Genomic DNA, 7,990 nt, shown 5'->3' on the forward strand with positions numbered 1-7,990 from the left:
GTGGAGGCGTGCAGAGGAGGAAGAAGAGCAGGATAAAATGTGCTCAACACAAGCTTCAATTTCTTAAGAAACCAGACTAGAATTGCCAGAGGGGAAAAAAGCAGCAATCAAAAATACTCCAGGCAATCACTAGATGGTGCTACTAAGAGGAAACATGTACCATGAGGGAACTTTAAAAAAACCCAGAAGCCACCTGTAAGCTGTAAACCACATGAAAAAGACTCTCCATCCCACCTGTAACTGTGTAGGCCACTTCTCCCACGCAAACACACTACAATCTTGCAGAACCTAGTGCAAGTACTTATACACAGAAGGGACTCCCTTTTTCTATTGCTGAGTTTCTTTCAATTCAAATTGGCACCTGAAGAGCAGCAGCCACTGAGTGCTCTGTGGTTCAGAAGATCAGAGACAGAGGTCGAGGAAGCTGACAGTACTGAACCTCACTAACCAGGCACTTCTGCCAGCATCCCCCATTACCCTGACTTTAGCCCTCGTTGCATGCAGCCTCCTGAGAAGTTTCTGCTTTCCCACAAGTTCAGGAGCTTGCATTTTGTGACATGTACAATCATAAGGACTATTCATCCAAGCTGTAGCACCTTCACGGTTCATATAAATGAGGATAGCAATTCCTCAACAGAGCAACTATTCCCCACTTCAAAGATAACTCCAAACTGTATCAAAATGAGCTGGTATACCATAAGGTTCTAAAGACAGAACCAAATCTCACTTCACCATTACATATCACAAAGAATGTGCTAAATCACATGTTTCTGTAACCAAAGTTATGTCCGTGTTGTTGTGTGCCACAAGCTAAAACCCAGCTAGCTCTGAACAAGACCCTGATTTAGCATTCTGCCAGTTAACAGGATCCCGATACCCAATCTCAACTCAGCATTTTTCTGCAGTGGGTCAGCACACGCTGTGCTGTCTCCGTCCTGTACCCAGCAATGAATCCGAGTTGGCAAATTTAAATCTCCATGTAATGCTAAATGATCTGTCTCTCCCCACCCCCTCTGAAGTGCTTAATTCTCAGGGGAATAACATTAGCATTTATGGAAGTAAATGCCTCAGGGTTTTGCTAATGTGCTAATGAGCTAGAGCCTTCCACCTTCGGATCACAAGCATGAATCCTATTCAGCTCAAAGGTAAAAATACTGTTTCTAGCAGAAATTTGATATCAATATGAATTCTAGTTCCAGCTCCTCCATCACAAATTCATCTCCATGCTTCCTGTGCAGTTATATTTTCCAAGTAAGACAGGGCTTTGAGCCAGCAAAGCCTTCTACCAAGGACCCCCGATTGTAGCAAGATCCAAAACCACTTTGATACAGATCTTCAGGGTATACAGAAGAGATTATCACACTTATGAAAGAGAAAAATAAAAAGCATTAAAAAAGGTATAAACTGGGATTCAGAGAAGTGCCCCAAATACTGAGGTTTTTCAGCAAAGAGTTACAGAAAGCAAAATCTGTATAAATATCAGCTGCTTTAGCCCCCTTTAACAATGAAGATTCCACTGTGGCCACATTATATTATTAAAACTATCAAGTTTTGCTTACACACAGCAAACAGCTATAACTGATATATATTTTTAGAAAGAAGTCACACAAAATCTGAAGAACTTGCTTTGGGAAAAAAATAATAGGGAACAGGGGTTTGAATTCCAGCATCTGCAAACTGCTACAAGGCTTGGGCCCCTTTTTCCTCCTAATTTAAAATCACAGTATTATGCCCTAACGTTCCTCCTAGCCGCTGCAGAAGTTCCTCTCTTCCACAAGAGGGAGCTTTTCTTTTGCAAAGATGACAATCTATTTCGCAGTTCTCATTTTGGAAACGTGTAGGAGCTCGAAACAGTTCTGGAGTGCCCCACGCCTGACAGCTTCCACACAGTATTAGCAAAGAAGATTCAAAAAATGAAGAAAAAAAAAAAAAAACAACAGGAAACGAAAGATCAAGCATTTTTAAGCTAAACCATTCTTGGACCCCTGTGTTATATCACAGTTCTTCTATATTACTTCTCCTCTCCCTGCCCCCAATGCAATTACGTATATAGCAGAAAAACCTGAGAATGTCAAGTCCAACACTGTTTTAAGTCCAGACGTATCTGACATATAAACTTCACTCATGTGACTGAAGGTATCACCTATCCAGATGGTACTAGAAGAGGAACAATAAATCACAGTAATTCAAACAACATAACATCTTGAGTAGAAATCTGGCCTAATAGCTGAAAGAAGTAACTGAATACAAATTTGAACATATATTTTAAGGAGAAAAATGAAAGCAATCCCTTCTCTGGACAACCATTTATTAATCCAGCCAGTGACTGTCAGCTTTTACTATGGTTAACCTGGATGGCTGCTTTTTCCAGAAAGACAGCCCACTTCCAGTGTGGCACAGAATTTTGAATGATGGATCTGCAGCCCCAAGCTGCAATTTCTATCAAGGTAGTGCTGCATTATCATCATGTTTCACAGCTGCTTCTTTCACTGCTGCTTCCTTAGCAAAAAATAAAAATTAAAAAAAAAAATATCACAAAATGCAGAGGTGACAAGCCAAGTGGGAGCAATGCTTAAGCTGTGCTGTTCTCACCATCTAATAGCTAGAGAATTTCATATTCCCTGCTGTCTAAGTTCTAGTCCAATGGGTATATCCTCCTCCTGATGAGTATAGCTAATTCCCATCGTCAACAGTGGGAATAACACATGCAGACAGAGGGGACAATGAGCCCTTGAGACCTATTGTAGTAGTAATTTCAAAATATCAGGGTAAACATATTTTGCATGCAATAGGTAATAAGCCCAGGCACCGGTTTCTGTGTTTAAGAATGCATTATAGGTTTGTACACTCATAGCACTAGAGATACCCTACTCAGCTAGTTTTCAGCTTTGTAGGAGTTTCAAGAAACGGTTCTGCCATGAATAACTAACTGCTATATATACAAATCTATACACACAGATCTAATCACAGATCAAAGCTCTGTGGAGCAAAACGGGGAAGAAAGGATTAGGCAATACGCATCTTCTGCTCCAAAGATCTTACAATCTTAATTTATGACTACCCACATAAAAATAGCATGTGCTGCTCGGAACTCTTTCCTCCTATCAAAGTCATAACAACAACAATAAAAAAAAATTACAAGTCTTCCCTGCCTTCAATACTTGCTATTACTTCAAAGCCAACTAGGGTATAAGCATGCGGGCTGTGTTTTGTCTTACACATAATCAACACTAGTAAAGATAGATTCAGCTGCAGGCCATGGTCAGCTAAACAGAAAGCTAAATGTTAAGTCAGAAAAGCCAGCTCTAGTGTGATAACTTGACAGTGTTACATTTTCTTTAATCAAAGCCCTATCTAACATTTTAGAAAAAAAAAAAATACATCCAAACAATCTGCAGACTGCTTCAGATGGCACTCTACACTCTGGGTAATTTTTCAGACCAAAACTTTTCCTGTTCACAGTAATTAACCCTGCAAAATTATCATGATAGATGGTAAATGTAAATTGCTAAAAATATGTTAATAATGAAACAAAACAGGCTAGACAGCATAGTTTGAGAAAAGAGCGCAAGTCCCAATACAAGCAAAGGCAACAAGAGAGTCTTGTTTGTATAACACTTAATAAGTCCCTGAGGGAAAAGGGACAGCTGTGTAAAGCTGCCTCAGTTGTCCCTTTTGGTTTGGGGTTTGGTTGTTGTGTTTTTTTTTTTTTTTCATCATAATTACATCTGTTACTGATGTTTCATACAGTGAAATGTCCAGAGAGTCACCTGAAAGTTCAGTGTGAATACTGATAAAGCTTGACCATATAAAGTAGATAAAATAGCATCCTCAGTGATACATTTTGGAAGGTAGCCAAGATCATCTTGGAAGGTTAAATCTCCTTTGGTCAAGTAAAAATCTTTACTGAGGAACACTGCATTTTCAGCACTTATTTGACTTATTTTGAGTACAAGGACTTAAAGTGAACTTGACACGAAGTTCCCTAGTTGGACTTGTAGCTTACGAAGACAGCATGTCCAGATTTACACTCATTCCATGACTCCTCTTCTATTTCTTTAAGTAGGGTCAGTTTTGGTTTGGGAGTTTGGTTTTTGGTTGTTGGTTTTTTTTTTTGTTTGTTTCCTACATTTGGGGAAAAAAATATTTAATTTTTAAAGATACAGAAAAGAATCAATTTCTTACAACTTGAAACTGCAGCTGAGAAACACAAAACACTGCAGTAGATTTTACTGTAAGATAAAAAGGCAAAGGACAGAGTACAAGGTACGTAATCAGAATTCAAGTCTGGGAAGCAAGAATTACTCGGTTTCACTCCAGTTCCAATAATCACTCTTATAAACTGATCCAGAATGTTTTAACCCAAGCTAGATACATAGCTTGAACTTCAGAATTGCTAAGCATCTACCTGATTTACGGGACTTGAAAGAAGAAGGGACATTAGAAGCTGTGAGAATCAGAAAAATCTCAGACAATTCTGAAAAGGGAACAATTGTCCCATGTTATTTAAAGCATTTCCTAATATTAAAGATCCTTCAAAAATTACTTTTCAAATAAAGTTTAGAAAAACAAATGCCAACTAAAGCCTTCCATTTTCAAGCATATTTAGCAGAAGTGAAATATTTACATGCAAAAAGTTAACTGGAAGTTTGGGATGCTTAATTTGTGTGACCTAGTAGCTGGAAATTCTTGTAACAGAAAGTTTTCTACAAAAATCTGTTTCGATCTAGAAAGCTCCATAAGTAGTATTTCATAACTAAGATTGGATATAACCAACTAATATCATAGACTACTTACTTCTGTATCATGTCTGTAAAATTACTACAGCTCATAGACATAACACTGATAAACATCAAGTCTAATTTTTTTTTTCCCTTCTAAGTATAGCTTTCTAACAAGATGAAGGGTTATAGTATTTTGGTACTCTAAGGTTCTCTTGGCCTCAACTCTTTCTCTTATTCCAAATTAGCAAAAATAAATGATAGGGTATGATCTTTACTAAGCTACATATCTACTTAACCCTGAACATTAATGAGTACCAGATCTTTTATCCCAATATGGTTCCTTTTTGCATTACTCTTGCATAGGAGGCATACCACAATTTTGACTAAAGAAAAGGGGACGTGACTGGAGAGTCCAACTGCAGTCTCCTGAGGGCATGACTTAACTCCTGCCTGGCAAAGCAAGCACAAGAAGTGAGCACAAAAAAAACAGAACAGTTATCTGGACTTTTCTGCTTCAATTAAACTGCCATGTGAGTGTAATACTTGAGCTTTGGCAATTACAGTGACTCCAGCTTAGGAGCAAAGTACATTGATTTGGAAGCTCACTTTTATGGAACACGAAACACTCACATGATGCTTGGACATCATTAAAACATGTATGAAGCTTTACAGAAGGCATTGAATCCTTTTAAAAGTTTTATGATCCAGAACAACTTTAGGATATTTGACCTGCCTGGTAAAAGAAAGCTTTTACAACATTCCTTGTGATGCACTGCCATTTCTGAGTAATCTGCATTGCATCTGTGAAATATCAATGGAGACAAAAGTGTTTGTACTTTCCATACTTTGAATACAACAATTAAATAAGAGCAGGAGCCTCCAAAAGTACCTGCAGTGAAACAGAAGTATAAGTAACTAAAAATTAAAACTCTCCACAGAAATACCTGTTAGTTAAGAAAAATTATTTAGAAAGCATATGGGCATCTTCACAGAGATTTGAAACATATTGATGATATTGAAGCAGAGGAACCAAAATTGACCCCTTTTGGGTAGTTTAGTTCTTCTGATATGCATGAGTATTCAAATTATTCCAAATTGCTTTTAATCATGTCTATAAGGGGAAATAATACTAAATCAAAAATAGATCAGCAATAGTAATTGACAGTAGAAAAAAAAAAAGGGCTGAATCCAGTTGTAATAAAAGGTTTCAGACCCCATCAGGTTCACTGGGATTTGACAGTACACAAACTATACTGAGTCTGGCCAAAACTCTATTATATCTCAAATTCTAATACTGTTCTGTCAACTTTTGCACCTGTAATTGCAACACACCAGAAAGCCAGCACAATCATTCCCCCAAATACCAGTAGTCTCAACTTTTCAGGAACTGAAAATTGGCAAGATAAAAATCTGTCCATAATACCAGAAGTAAAGAAATTTGGTTTCCTGCACATTAATATCCCATATTTGTTTGACTGGTCTTTAAAAAGTTGAGACATCCAGTTGAAGTTTTTTATATAAGTGGGACAATAAGCTGTTGATCCTCTATGGATTTTTGGTGTTTAACAAAAATTAGGTTTATATAACTTCCCTCCCATAAGCATAATAAAATAAATAAATCTTTCTCCTCTGTGGCCTGTTTTCACACAGGGAACTTAGTATTTTTGAGAATTTTGCTTGTCAAATATAGCTGATATCACTGCATACACCTTCCACCTTCTTCCTTAAAGCTAGCTAAAAAAGATTTCTCAAAATGTCAGTAATGCTCCTTCCCATGGCCATGGTGTTTTGTTTTGTTTTAACGCTCAGATAGTTACTGTCATTCACACCAGCAAAGATGCATCTATCTACAAGATTTTAAAACAAAAAGGGGTGTGTGGGTGTGGATGTCTAATACAGAACAGTTACAGCCATAATGTAAGCTTCATCACAGCTCACTGCTAGCATACCTTAACCCTCATCTGGGAAGACTACATTTAGTCTTTGTATCCATTCCCTGGAAGAGTAACAGGAACTCAAATGTTCCAGCAACAGCATTCTTTTCATCAGCAGTGCCAGAAATTTAATGTGCAGTTCTTCTAGGAGGCCACCAGATCACTCAATCTGGCTAATAGATGAAAACCTCGCACAGTACCAACACCACATATGGAGAGCTGCAGGCTCCGGTTTTCTTACATCTATGTTCTTTTTTAAACAGTACTCAGAACACGCACAAGATGTTTTTATTAGAGCTGCAGTCAAGGACACATCAGCTATAATGAAACAGTAAAATTTAACTGCTGCCAACAACATTCTGCTTTGGTCTACAGTCAGTTTGAGCTTCTGCCCAATATCCACTTGCTATCAGGCTCCCATAGACTGACACTAAGCTGCTTCTTCAAGAGTCTTAAAAGTTTATTTTGCTTTTACTGCAACTCTTCACTATGCAGTTGCGCAGTAGTAAACATGACCTTAACATTGAGTGGAAGTTTGGCAACAACTTGATTGCAAATGTAATCTGCAACAGCCACAGAAGTTAACCAAGCCAAAAGCAGAGTTACAGCTCTTAAAAGCTCAGACTATAAATGGCTATACAAGGTCACATCTCAGGCTGCAGTTTGCTAGCATGATTAACTGTAGTGCTGTGTTACACTTGCAAATCATTTATCTTTTTGCAAATACTGCAGAAGTAATGTAGATGCCCCAGTACCTGTCTTCAAATCAGGTAACAGTACAGGAAGAGTAATAGATCAGTGGTACCGCTCGAAACATCCGTTGTTAAACAAGCATGCAAATCTCCATGGGATCAGGACCTTGGATGGAGAAGTGATTATCTAAAGTGCACTGGAAAACAAAATGACACAATAATTTTAAAGGCTCAAAATGAAGGCCTGGTCAATGTAACAGATAAAAAGTAAAAGCCCTCATCAAGTTTTTAGGATAAATATGTTTTACAAGCTGAGTCTGTAAAGTTTTGTAGTTATAAAACATTCTATTGCAATATTTTATAAGGCAGAGGGAGCAACCAAAAAAGGAATACATTTGAGATTTATTTACAAATAAGCTACAGAAATAGCTAGTTACTACCCTTGCTGCTGTTAAAAAGAAAGCAGAAGTAAAAAGATGAGCCTCCTGTGAAAGCAATTGTCTAGGTACAGATAAAAAGATGATAAAACTGAAGATGAAGAGATGCAGTGAGTTGATTGTAAGAGAGCTCCTGAAGTGAATATTCTGATAAACTGATGCTGACCTCTGAAAAGTGGCCACAGATGAGAAGAGACATCGGA

At 37.7% G+C, this 7,990-nt stretch overlaps 1 long non-coding RNA gene across 1 annotated transcript in view; it reads right to left on the reverse strand.

Annotated features, from left to right (window-relative positions):
• Positions 1–7,990, reverse strand: part of LOC309670697 — a 28,476-nt gene extending 20,486 nt beyond the window's left edge. The window contains exons 1-2 of the long non-coding RNA XR_014269031.1: positions 7,954–7,990; positions 7,414–7,547 (exon numbers count right to left, since the gene is read on the reverse strand). This is a non-coding gene — a long non-coding RNA (uncharacterized lncRNA). The remainder of the gene's footprint in view (positions 1–7,413; positions 7,548–7,953) is intronic.

This window comes from Vanellus vanellus (genome assembly GCF_965231255.1).
Source record: "Vanellus vanellus genome assembly, chromosome: 3".
Lineage (NCBI taxonomy): Eukaryota > Metazoa > Chordata > Aves > Charadriiformes > Charadriidae > Vanellus > Vanellus vanellus.